This window comes from Pelobates fuscus, chromosome 1 (assembly GCF_036172605.1).
Source record: "Pelobates fuscus isolate aPelFus1 chromosome 1, aPelFus1.pri, whole genome shotgun sequence".
Classification (NCBI taxonomy): Eukaryota; Metazoa; Chordata; class Amphibia; order Anura; family Pelobatidae; genus Pelobates; species Pelobates fuscus.
Window position 1 is genome coordinate 193,273,141 of NC_086317.1, and position 14,362 is coordinate 193,287,502.

General features: G+C 45.8%; 1 protein-coding gene across 1 annotated transcript in view; it reads left to right on the forward strand.

Moving 5' to 3' along the window:
- ELAPOR1 (endosome-lysosome associated apoptosis and autophagy regulator 1) overlaps positions 1 to 14,362 on the forward strand; it is a 146,665-nt gene that overhangs the window by 37,607 nt on the left and 94,696 nt on the right. The window lies entirely within an intron of this gene.

The window sequence follows — 14,362 nt, forward strand, 5'->3', positions numbered from 1 at the left end:
AGTGTGAGAATTGTAAAGACTCACCGTAAGGTCGTCTTGAGCCGGTGTATCCACGTAAACCTCTGAGCGCCATTGCCAGCCGCGGGACGGGAAGAATGGAGATCGGCCCCTTGTGTCGTGATAGGTGGGGCGTTGAGTAATGGAGCCTCGTCCCGCACTTTGGGACTGGAAATAATTCCGGCCGGCCAGACGGCTCCTAGATCTGCCGGCCCTGGTAGAGACCCGTCCCTGGAAAACCTCTCTCACAGAGGTTTGTGCTTTATCAAGGGCAGTGAACATGCCCACGTAACGCCCCAAATCTTTGATAAATGAGTCTCCAAACAGAAGGCCCTGGGCATCTTTGCCGGCTTCCGTGAGGGCCAAGTTGGCTAATTTGGGGTCAATTTTAAAAAGTATGGCTTTACGCCGTTCAATAGATAGGGAGGTATTCACACTCCCAGCAATGCATATTGCTCTTTGGACCCAGCCACGAAGGTCATCGGGGACAACCATGCGGTGTTCCGCTATGGCGTCTTCCGCCAGGTCAAACAGTTTGGCCAAGGGGCCAAATATGTCTAAGTGCTTGTCTTGGCAGGCACGCAGGGCTAAGTCTAAACCCTTGTGTGGGTTCCAGCCCAGTTTGGTTAGGTACTGGGTCATTTTTGGGTCCACTTCTGGGGTGTCACACACTTTATTGGGGACTATTGGTCTGGGGCATTCTATTATCAGAGTATAATAAAAAGGTACTTATCTGACGTGGTAGCAGCAAAGAGAGGGAAATGGAAAGGCGGACTAGGGTATTATACTGGACATAAGGGGGCATGGCCTGTGTGTGAGACACGTACTACCTTTTCTTTTCAATTCTGTTAATGTTCTTTGCTGCTATTGTGGACAGTAAAGAAAGGGATATGCAAATACGATCCTCCGTGTCATGTAATAAAATCCAAAGTTTAGTGAATAACCATGTCTGTATTTAATTACTGTCCATTGGTTTGATTGGAATCCTGATCATCATCAATAGGTGCTGTGGTGTGTGTTAAGAGGGATAGTGACTGCAGTGTCTATATGGGAGGATAGGGCTTTTTTGTGTGTTTGTTGTTGAGTGGGGCTGCATCGAGGTTATAATGTGTGTTTTAGGAAGAAAAATGGGGCCGCAGAGTGTTTGGGAATTGAGGGTTATGTACAGGGATATTGGGGTTGTAGTCAATGAATAGGGGCATCAGGACTGTAGTGGTGTATTTGTGCAGGGAATGAAGTGTGCATTTTGGGGTGATAGGGAATTTTGTGTGTGTGTTGGGGGAGACAGTGGCTAATATGTTTGCGTTGAGGTGGCGTGTTGGGAAAAAATGGGTATAGGTGTTGTAGTGGGGAGATAGTGGCTTTATTAAGCATGTTTGTGATACATGTTCGTTGTCTCATATTTATTGAAAAATTACTTACCAAAAAAAATAAATTTATGTGCATCTGTTGCCTGAAAGAGTTACCTACCTCCCCAACTATAAAAATATTGCCACCCCAAACTGTCCAAGGTGGAGTAACACTTCCAGCAGCAGAGGGTTTAAACTCTGTGTGTGCAAAGTTTCATTGGGTATTGCTGCACATACAGACTCCTTATGTCATCACCAATTCAAATCAAATCATTGAATTGGTCATGGTCCTTGGTGTAACCCTTTAAGTGATTACAATAGAATGAATATTAAGCTTTTAATGCATCTAGACAAGTTTGAGTTAAAACAAACAAAAAATAATTACATTTACTATATAGCTTGTGAAAAAAAAGACCAGGGATTCCAGTTGTTTAAGATGAATACATTTGCTCAGTAGTTTTTACAATTCAGATGCTGCATATAACAAAAAGAAGGAATTGTTCTGTGCCTCAAGCTTCACTTAGTATCCTGGATCCGGCATAGTCTAGTGTTTGTTCTACTTAGTGTTTGCTGCCAAAGTAAACAGCAAGAAACATGCGAGATTACAAAAGCTTTCACATGCTCATGCATAAACTAAAAATACAGAAATATACAAGATTATTATATACTATTAACAATTATGCTTTTTGAACCTAACACATTTATAGATAGCGTTGTATGTTTACATACTTGAAGAAAATACTGGCTGGATAGTCTAAGCAACAAGCACTTCATCTAAAGTAGATTTAGTGCATAGAGCCTGTCTTTCTTTCTTTCTGGTCAATGTTTCTGAGAATTGGCAATTTTATAGCATGACAGGAGGCTTCATATTTGCTTAAGTCTCTCTTTACAAGAACTCCACAGGAGCACATTAACATAGAGATAAAAACACCAGAGACAAAAAAAAATCATGAATCTATAAAAGGCTTCTCCCAACTATTTCCTCTTTCTTTGCTGCTCCGCAGACAGTACAGGCAGAGTACCACTGCCTCCTGTTATATATGGGTGGTTGTGGATATTTTACTGTATTTATATGTTTATTACTGTATTGATTTATTTGTTGAGGGTATTTTTGCATCTACCTACTTAGTGCTGTAGAGATTGATTTATTTAGCTATCTGTATTTTCGACACCTACCTTCTTAGTGCTCTAGTGATTGATTAATTTAGCTATACTGTATTTTCTGCATCTACCTTCTTAGTGCTGTAGGGATTGATTTATTTAGCTATACTGTATTTTCTACACCTACTTGCTTAGTGCTGTAGGGATTGATTTATTTAGCTATCTGTATTTTCTTCACCTACCTGCTTAGTGCTGTAGTGATTGCTTGATTGATTTATTTACTCTGTTCCTCACCTGTACATCTCTGAAGGTCCTGACTTGTCTGTGCCCCAGGACTTGGCCGGCTTTGTCCGTGCCTTACTGATTGGCCTGCTTTGTCTGTGCCCCATTGATCTGGCCCGTGCTGTCTGTGCCAGAATGTCTGCATGCCAAGCCTACTGTCACATACTCACGCTTGTGCATTGCATGCGCTGCCCAACTTGGCTCTGTCACTATATGGGGTGCTGCCCCTATCTCCCTGCCGGTGAATCTTGTCCTCTATACTCCTTGAGGTCGCTTTGCCTGGGACCGCTGCACAGGAGAACCCTTATCCGGGTTAACAGCGCAGACAATGACTACTATGGCAGTGACCGCCTCCGTGGAATTAGGCTTCAGCCAGGGTCCTCCCTTAAGCTTATCAGGAGCGTAACGCTAGAGGGCCCACCTTTAAAACGGCAGGCGACTTGAATGAGTCAGACTCTACTAGAGGAGAGCAGGCAAGGGCACATAAGCGCTACTGGAAGGGTGAAGGCCCTGAACCAGTGACTTGAAGGAGTCAGACTCTCCTTGAGGAGAGCAGGCAAGTGCGCATGAGCGCTACTGGAAGGGTGAATGCCCTGAACCAGGCTCCTGGAAAGATAGGACTCCGAGGAGCGGCTAACCCCTCTGCAATCAGCCAGACGGCCTTGCCTATATGGCGCGGGGGAGGCGATGACCACCGGATGCGGCTGTGACCGCCTTCTTAAAAAGGACTTGGAGGAGTCAGACTCTCCGAGTGGCGCATAAGCACTATGGGTAGGGGGAAGGCCCAGAACCAGACGCCCGGAAAGATTAAACTCCGGAGAAGTGTCTAGCCCTGATATGATCGACCTTGACGGCCAGATGACACTGCCTATGGCCGCCCTAGCTGAATGGCGGGCAGACTGGTTCCCCTCGGAGGGAGAGGACGATGGGGGTGTGGATTATGATGACGGCCCCTAGTGGCACCATGAGATGTAGAACAAAGTCCACTACAAGGGCCCCGACGTCCTTGGAAGAAGAGGTCGTCTCGTGGATCGCCTTAAACGAACCCCTGTTCAACCCTCGATCCATTGCTCACCTGGTTTCTTTGCCTGATCATCTAGCACCATCGGTGCGTTTATGGGCCCGTAGACCGCTGGCTTGAGAAGCCCGCAGGATAATTCGAGCGGTATTCCCAGCCGGGCTCCCGAACAAAGTAGCCGCAAACCCAGACTTAGACCCCGATGGGGCACTGCGGTTTTGCTGGTTAAGCACCTGTCTAATATTCAGGAGATCCTGAGAGCGGCCCACTGCAGTGCCTATACTATGAAGTCCGCACTGGCAAGCCGATTGTTCTCCGCTACACGAGTGAGTTGTGCTAGCAGAACATACAAGGAAGTAGAAGAGGTGTCCTATTTTACATGGAAATACTTGACGGAGGCTTATCTCAGCTCCAACCCGTACCTTTTATAGGGCATTGGACCCTTGACCCGGAATTTCACACTTGCCTCGACTTTCGGATGACATCCCAGACGGGGCCCCGAGTCTGGGGTGGCAGATGACCCTATCCTAAACGCAATTTGAACCGCTGGAGGTGCTTGGGATAAAGGGATCTGAGCCCCTCGGAGTCCCGGCACGAGTCTACGATTGAACGTATATTCATTAGTTGCTTTGAATTAGACGCGGCCCTCAAGAAACTTCTAGGGACCGCGGGGCCCAGTTCTGGTAAGGTGGCCTCTATTTTCTCCCTGGTGAGATAGGTATCTTGTGCATCAGTCATTTGGGTGACAATACAACCTGGTTGGCAGGTTGGGAGGAATTGAGGACATTCAGGAACTATCTGAACAGATCTCTCGTTTTCCACGCGTTGGGACCCGGACGCGACTCTTCATCGATATAGGACATCTTGCTGTACGGTCTACCTGGACGGGCTTGCCGGAACCCCTGCAAGGTACCTCCCAGACCGATAGGTCAGATGCTCCCTGCGTTTTCCCTGGTTAGAGTCCCTGGATTTCGTTTTTTTTCCACCAGGGAAATATCGACCTCCTCTACATCTCAAGGAATGGGGTCCTGGAGGGCGTATTGGACGCAAGGGAGTGCCTCCTTTGCTCTCCACTGCCCGAGTTTCTCGTACGTACGGAATAGTTTTCTCCTCCGTTTGTTTGGCCTCAGGACCTTTCTACACGTGCCTCGGTCTGCAGTTCCTGGACTCCCTGGACCCTTGCTCATTTGATCTCTGGGATTGTGAGACTTTGGTCTGCATGGCGACCCTGACGTAGTTGGGTCTGGTACGGATCTCCTAATTTTGCTACCGCAAATTTACAGGGTTCGGGTATTGTTTGGTCACTTTATTACCGGGGACTGCCATATCAATTAGATTAGGTAGCGCGTACAACTGTTGTCAGCGGGCCTCGCTCTGCTTAGAATTCCCTTTACGGTTCCTGAGGATGGGTATTAATCTCCCCAGGGGGTACACGGATTTTTGTCATGCTCCTATGGTGGTTTCTGTCCGGTTTTGTCCATTCACTGATTCTGGATTTATTTCAGTTAGTATACCTTGTTTTTTCTTTCAGATGTGTTCGGTGGTTCGGATCTTAGTTGTCCATCAGTCTTAGTCGGACCTGAGGGTCATATTATTACTTTTGTAGTGCTCCCACCTTTAGGCGGTGTTCGACGTCACCGTTTGTTTAAATGGTTCTTCCCTTTTTCTCGCCCTTCATGTACCGCTTGGTTGTGGTTGGCATTGGCGGGGCATATAGGTTTTTTTCGGTTCACTTCAGTCCGTAACACTGCGACTTCAGGTACCGACATGGTGGACGTTTTTCTCCAAGACATTGTGCACTTTCCTGCCGGTTACGAGGACCTATCTTCGCAGAGTTTAGGTTGGTACGGCGGATTGTGTTTCTTTGGGCTTTGCTGTCCGAGCGTTAAAACAGCAAATATGAAGCCTCCTGTCATGCTATAAAATTGTAGATTATACTAGCTTTAGTGTAACTATAATCTTAATTTTATTAATGACAGGAGGCGAATATTTCCCTCCCAGTTTCTCCCTCCCTTTGTTGTTTGTTGGTTTGACTGACTTGTTGTTTATTCACCTGGTCTCCTGGGCTAGGTTGGTTATCTGGGGGACTTGGGGTTTATCTGGGATATGGTATCGTCAGTATTTTATGATGGGGATTCAGGTTTTTTTCACTTTCTGGGATATTATACTGTCAGTATTTACGATGGGGATTCATGTTTTCTCAGTACATTTCATTCGCTAATCAGTGTTTTCAACTCTGTTTCTCTCGTTTCAGTTTAATGGTTTGGCTACAGTTCTTAGATCCGACTACTCTACAGGATAAAGGTCAAGGCTTCACCCACTGGTTCCACGGTTTCTAGTTCGCATGGCATTCATCATTATGTTAGGTTTGTTTCTCCTGTTATTGTATTTGTGGTGTATTGTTCATGTACTTTATTTGTCGCAGCATGAAAGAGTAAATAGTTAGTTGGGAGAAGCCTTTTATAGATTCATGATTTTTTGTCTCTGGTGTTTTTATCTCTATGTTAATGTGCTGCTGTGGAGTTCTAGTAAAGAGAGACTTAAGCAAATATGAAGCCTCCTGTCATGCTATAAAATTAAGATTATAGTTACACTAAAGCTAGTATAATCTACAATTTTTACATTTGGCCAGTTCCATGCCTCTAGGGACTGTCAGACTCATTAGAGGCTATTCCAAATAAAGACTTTCGAAATCGAAGGTCTTCACTTTCAGCATCATCACGTCCAGCATTATGACATGAAATGCTCCTAATGCTCTTCATTGCATTGTTCTCATCTGGTGATAACACAAAAAAAGCAATGCAGATGCACTGGTTAAGCAGGAGGCAGCTGTAGTGCCAGACTGGGAATAGAAAAAGTAGCCATGGAGAAACATTTTAGCATGTCTCACAACAGTCCTTCATGTATGACTGTCCAGATTTAGTTTCTGTCATTTGGGGACACCGTGGAACTATCCCTGGGCTTCACAGAAGAAATACCCATGCATGAAATCTCAGCAAAATCTATTGGCAAAGTTAATATTCCTTTTTATTTTGCCATAAGTGCAGATTTTAATAGAAATTGACACTTTTCTAAATTAACCTGGTTACACCCACATGACTTCCAAGCAGACAACAGGTCCTGTTACTTCCTGATTTGGTTAGCTCAGAGGAGCTAAACTCAACAGGCAGCAATTGCCCAGAGCACCTGCCTCATTGACCAGCACTGGAAAGTCTGTGATTGGACCGCTACAAAATGTCTGGGCATAGTTAGAAGGGGATGATTTGCAAAGGCTTCAGACATGAGAACAGCAGGTTTTGTAAGCTGTTTTAAGATATACCCCCAATGGAAAAAAAAAAAAAAAAACATAATTAAATGCATGCAGTGTTTCAATAGCGGTATAACCACTAAACATTGATTTTCCTTTATTGTATATTTGGGCAGTGGAGTGTCCCTTTTAAAGTACTCTGTTCATGTCATGGGTTACAATGACACTATGTAAACTCATTCACATTAAACTTGTAAAAAATTGTGTGCCATCCACAAACTGATGGGTTAGTCAAACATTTCGACAAAACCTTGAAAACTAGGTTACAAAAAGTAATTTGCCAGGATGGGAAAATCTGATTTACTTATTTTTTACCATATTTGATGTTTGCATCTATAAAAGTACCCCAAGTGTCTACTGAATTTTATTAATGACAGGAGGCTTCATATTTGCTTAAGTCTCTCTTTACTAGAACTCCACAGCAGCACATTAACATAGATAAAAACACCAGAGACAAAAAATCAGGAATCCATAAAAGGCTCCTCCCAACCAACTATTTCCTCTTTCACGCTGCGACAAAATAAGGTTCCATTAATAAAATAACGGAAGAAACCTTTATCCTGCAGGATAGTCGGATCTAAAAACTGTAGTGGAACCATTAAACTGAAACGAGATAAACCGAATCGGAAACAGCGATTAGTGGATGAAATGTACTGAGAAAAACATGAATCCCCATCATCAAATACTGACAGTACGATATCCCAGATAAACACCCAACTCCCTTAGGAACTTAACCAACTAACAACCCTAGCCCAGGAGACCAGGCAAATAAACAGTAGATCAGTCAAAACAAACAAACAAAAACAAGGGGAGGGAGAAACTGGAAGGGACATTTTCGCCTCCTGTCATTAATAAAATTAAGATTATAGTTACACTAAAGCTAGTATAATCTACAATTTTACAACATGACAGGAGGCTTCATATTTGCTGTTTTAACGCTCTGACAGCAAAGCAAAAGAAGCATGATATGAAGGTCTAAAATAGAATTGGCAAAACGTATCCTCACGGGACCAATCCGCCGAACGCATAATGTCCTGAAGGGAAGCGCCCGCCATGAAAGCGCCAGAAGATGCAGCGCCTCTAATTGAATGCGTTTCGAAGGTCGAATTAACCCCTACCAACGTCAATACCCACCTTATCCACAGAGCCAGGGTAGGAGACGAGACCGGTTTGTGGGGTCTGACATACGAAATCAACAACTGGCCGGAATGAGAAGACCGAAGCGGAGCGGTAATCGCCACATAACGAGTCAGAGCCTTCGCTACACAGAGTTTTGGCAACTCACAGAAATAAGGGTAAAAACCAGCCGTTGAATCCGACTTGGTCCGTCTAACAACCTTGAAGGTGACTCCCTCTGGAGAAAGGGAAAAAGCATAGACATCGAAGGTCCGGACATCAGAAACACGTCTGAACGAGACAAGACACAGTAAGAGGGCAAATTTGGGCGAAAGCTGATGAAGGGAAAGGTCCTGATTATCAGGCCAATCCCGTAGGAACGATAAAACCACGCGGGGCACCGGGGGTCGTGCCAGCCTCATCCCACGAAGAAGTCTGCAGACTAGTGGGTCCTAGCCGATGGGAAGACCTCCAAGCGGGACATGATATTGACGACCTTGCTACATTAACTGAACATGATCGTCCCAGGTCGAAGAGGTGAGACAATATTCAGCACACTAGTTACAGGGCCTGTAAAGGGATCGGTATCCCGTTCCAGGCACCAACGACACCAGGAACCCCATGCTGAGAGATAGCATCTTCTCGTCCCGGGGCCCAGGAATCCAAGAGGAGGTCTTTAGCTGATTGCGATAACGCCTCAACATTCCAGGTACCCCTGAAAGAGTCCAGGCCACCAAGCATAGGTGGCCGTCCTTCACTAGGGGGTGCAGGTTACCCCGAGAGGAGCAACTGAGGGGACGGCAAGAGTAGAGGATCCCGATGGGAGAGGTCCAAGAGCTCCAGAAACCAGGCTTGACTCTGCCATGGAGGAGTCAGCAACACCAAAGACACACGCTGACGCCGAACTTGCAGCAATACCATGGGAATCATAGCAAACGGAGGAAAAGCACATGCTCCCTGCGAAGGCCACACTTGGAGAAAGGCGTCTACAGCAGAGCACGCTGGGTCCGGGAGCCAGCTGAAGTAAGTCTGTATCTGATAGTTCGTCCTGGAGGTGAATAGATCCACCGTGAACGGGCCCCTCTGATTCGTGAGTTTGAGGAAGATGGCCCAAAGGAGTTTCCAATCGCTGGTGTCCCTCCAATGTCTGGAGAACCAATCCGCCATCAGGTTCGACTCCCCCTGAAGATATTCCGCTTGTAGAGTGATGTTGCGTTGGAAGCAGAAGCTGTAGATTTCCTTCGTCACCTCTGACAGTGTTCGAGACCGAGCACCCCCCAGGCGGTTGCTGTACTGTACCGCCGAGACATTGTCAATCTGGAGGAGGATGCAGCAGTCCGAAAGGTGGTTCACAAACGAACCCGCAATCAGTTCCAAGCAGTTGATGCGGAATTCCGATTCCCTTTCGGACCACGGACCCCCCGTTGACCTGGTCGCGCAGGTGGCACCCCAGCCCCAAAGGCTCGCATCCGATTCCAGCACGAAATCCGGTGTCAGACCGAATATCGCTTTGCCGTTCCAGGCTGACATGTGCAGGAGCCACCAGCATAGTTCGGTCTTCACATTCGGGGACAGAGGGATCATCTGGTCACAGGAGGGTCTCTTGCGTAAAAAATGAGCCTTCAGTCGTTGCATGGCCCTGTAGTGATGCGGACCTGGGTATATTGCCTGTATCTAGGCCGAGAGGAGACCCACCACGCGAGCATTCGTAGAGGGATTCGGTCTTGCCGCAGGATCTTCCTTATCTCCTTCTGAATGGTCACTATCTTGGCCAGAGGTAGACGGAGAACACAGTCCTTCGCATCCACTTCGAAACCCAAGAACTCTGAGAGATAATATACACAGAAAAAAGGAAGTACAAAAGTCTCTGAAAATGCAATGTGGACCTTGGATAGGTATTCTTTGGTTCTTGCTTTGGGTCGTTAATATGAAATACAAAAGCAGAAACAGGAAGGGACCAATAGTGCAAAACCGTTAGGAAATGGTGTCACGGACAACATAGAAATAGGAAATGGTGTCACGGACAATTGGCACTTCTCTAACGGTTTTCCAGCTTTCCAGGGGATATCCAGTTGTTTATGCTGCGCCAAACGGAGGCTGCGCTCCACCCCTTTCTTGGGGTCCCGACCCGTACGGGTCATGTATGTGGCCACCAAGGGGTCAAATTCTGGTGTCGTGGCCACCTTGTCCGGCAGGACGGGTCTGGGGCATTCCGCCCGCAGTTTCTTGCTGACCTCCCCTTCAAGAGGTTTGCTGACCCAGTAGTGCACGAATTGTGCCAAGTGGTCAGGCAGTGACCATTCAGAGTACCTGTGGTGCTGGATGGACCGAGGGTCGAAGAGCGGTTCGCCTGTAGCATCCAGGAAGGTGTCATCCCCCATCACAGCAGTGGAGGCCTCTGTCACTGGTGCGTCTTCATCCTCCCAGCGCCACTTGGGCTCATCCCCACAGTCCTCGTCCCAAGCGTCTTTCTCGTCTGAGGGGGACTGGTCTGCTTGCCACTCATTCAGCACGACCATAGTTGGGGGGTAGGGAGACCTCTTCCCCTGCGCCTGATAAACGGCGGCGCCTGGCCGGAGAGGTCAACAACCTCGAACCTTGACGCTTCGCCGGGGCCTTACCCTTCCGGGAGCGTGGTTCAGGGCCTTCACCCTTCTAATAGCACGTTTGCGCACTTGCCTGTTCTTGCTCCTGAGAGTCAGACTCCGCAGAGTCGTCTGCCAAACGGGGGGTTCCTCTAGTTTCGGTTGTGGTTGAGGGAGGAACGTAGCCAGGGCCTTCTCCACCGAGGCGGCAACTGCCGCATTATTCATGGTCTGCTCCTATGTAGAGGCTTCCATAGTTCAGGAGATGAGGCAACGTAATCCCTAAGGAGATAGAGGACAGGCATCACCAGCAGGCAATAGGGGAAGCACCCCTAGTATTGGCAGAGGCAAGTAGTAAGTGCATGCAGGGCCAAAACGCCAGGGGTCCGGGATACGGAACCGCCAGGGCAGGAGCATGCGTAATATGGCACAGACAGCGCAGGCCAATCATAGGGGCACAGACAAAGCAGGCCCAATCATAGGGGCACAGACAAAGCAGGCCCAATCATAGGGGCACAGACAAAGCAGGCCCAATCATAGGGGCACAGACAAAGCAGGCCCAATCATAGGGGCACAGACAAAGCAGGCCCAATCATAGGGGCACAGACAAAGCAGGCCCAATCATAGGGGCACAGACAAAGCAGGCCAATCATAGGGGCACAGACAAAGCAGGCCAATATATGGGCACAGGCAGCGCAGGCCAAGTAGTAGATGCAGCCAGCAGGGTAAAGCAGTAAACAGTCACATGCATCTTGACTTAGAGGGCATGCAGGACTGAGAGCAATAGGTCCACAGACCAGTCTTAGGTCAGCGACAGGGAAAGTGTACATATGCAGGATCCCATGTAGGTGACATGTAACTGTGGTACACCTTTATAGAGCACAGAAACAACCCCACTCCCTGTAAATAAATATAATATGTGTGTATAGCAGAAGGTATATGATGGAATGTGCATAACTTGCAGGGAGAAAACTGTAACCAAAATTGTATAACTAGGCACTGTGCCTTTAAGGTCAGGATGGCGCCCGCGGCAAACCCGGCATAAAGCCCCCGGCCCGGCCACGCTCCCATGTTGCCAGCAAAAAACTTTCTGCTCCCTACCCACGCTGCTCAGACGGTAGAAGGTATAACGCGAGCGGAGGCGTAGGGAGGGACAGGAGACCAGCAGAGGGTTCCCGCTCGGCGGATGAAGCATACGTGGGACCGCCGGAGTCTTACTCAGCGGTCCCAACGGCCGGCACGGGAGGCGGTCAGACGACTGCTTCTCGGCGACCGTCCACAAACTAAGCAAAAAATACAACGAGCAAACCCAGTAGGGGGGGGGAGAGAAGGGTAGCCAGAGCACCCCCAGGTGAGAAACCCCAGTAGGACAGCCAAGGAACATGCACAAGCCACAGAGAATAAACAGTGATTATAAAACTATAACAGCCTAAGAACCATGCACAAGTAACAGTTAATAAAACAGTAATTATTAAATATAACAGCCTAAGAAAAACATGCACAAGCAACAGTTAATAAAACCGTAACTATAACTGTAATTATAGCAGATAATTAAACTGTAATATATATGTAGAAGCTACAGTAAAACACAAATAAATGAGGTAAATAAACCACAGCCACCCATATATAACATTAGACAGTGGTACTCTGACCTGTACTGACTGCGGAGCAGCAAAGAAAGAGGGAATAGTTGGTTGGGAGGAGCCTTTTATGGATTCCTTACTTTTTTGTGATTGGTGCTGCTGTGGAGTTCTAGTAAAGAGAGACTTAAGGAAATATGAAGCCTCCTGTCATGTTATAAAATTTAAATTTGTTGAAGCACTGGAAAAAAAGAAACAGCCTATATGACGGTTAGGCAACCATAAGCACTCCGAATACTGTGGATTAAATTCCCTGATTCTTTGCCAGCATTATTGCTGTAAGAGCATTATGGGATATGTAGTCCATAAGATCTGGAGTGCCAAATGTTGCATAGCTCTGGCCTAAACTATTGCATAAAAATAGGATCCTGTTAATACTTAAGAAACTTACCCCGTTCATCAGAAAATATGTGAAAGAGTTCCTCAGACTTAATAAAGTGTCTTCCACAGTCTTGAGGAAAACTAATGTCACATGACACTGTAACAAAACCAGGGAAAAGGCTACCCTTGCTTAATGCAGAATACCTGAAGTTCATAGGAAAGCTATTAGAACAGACGTTAATAAAATGCTAGAGCATTGTGCTGATGGCATAACTAGATTCTGTTATAATTATCGGAAATCTTTCTCAAGCTCCATACTTAGATGATGTTTTAATAGAAAATTTAATTTGGGAATCTCACTTTTGAAAAACTACAATCTGTCTTTAATTCTAAACAGAATTCTATACAGAATGCTGGTTTAAAAGTTAACTGTGTGTGTGTATTATTGGCCTAGTAGAGGATAAATGTTTGGGATATTCTATTTGTTAGAGACTGGCTAAACCCCAGCCTGTTAAATGTAAAGCCCTAGCCACAAAGCATTATTCCTGGCACTATAGCTCCCTCTGCCTCCTACTGCTCGTTTTTATTTAAAAACCCTTTTTTCACTTACCTGATCCCACCGCCGATGTCCCTCGGCGATGGGTCGATGCTCAGCTCCCTGTAATGAGCGGGTGCTAATGCGCGGCAAATGCTTTCCTACGGGGATAATCTGACACTGGAGGTCCTCATGCAGAGCGTGAGAATGTCCAGCATCAGATTCCCGAACCAAAGGTCCATTTTGATTTGAGAAGCCCTCTAGTGGTTGTCTGGTAGATAGCCACTGTGGGCAGACTTGAGCTACAATGTAAACATTACAGTTTCTCTGGACCTGCAATGTTTGACCCCTTAAGACCGCAGGGCGTTCTATGCGGTCCCTATTTTGGTTGCTCTAAACGCCGCAGGGCGGCATAGAACTTGTGTACTTACCCGGAGCCCAGGGAGTCCCCCTCCTTCCTCCTCGGCCCCTCTGGGCCATGTGATCGCGAGGACCTCGCGATCACATGGACGGCATAGCCATCCAAGGCATTGCCAGCAGGGGGAGTGCCTGTAATGACAGGTACTCCCCCTGCTGCCTGAAAATGAAATAAAATAAAGTTAAAACCGTGTAAAAATAAATAAATATATATATATATATATATATATATATATATATATATATATATATATATATATACTTAGATCATATATATATGATCTAAGTATATATACACACACACACACACACACACACACTCATACATAGTCTAAGTGTACTTTAATATAAATATATATATATATATATATCAAAATACACGTGCAATGATATTGATTATATATGTGTATATATATATATATATATATATATATAAAATTTTCATTATATAAATTTATATTTAATAAAAAATAAATATGTAAATACGTTAATAAATTAAATATATATATACATGTGTAATTTCGTTCTAACTGTATTTTAAAATTAATATATATTGATATCAATACATGTAGAACAAAATAATATATCTCTATATACATAAGTATATATATATATATATATATATATATATATATACATACACACACACACACACACATAATCCCTTGTGTCTCGCACTCAAATGTTCCCAGTC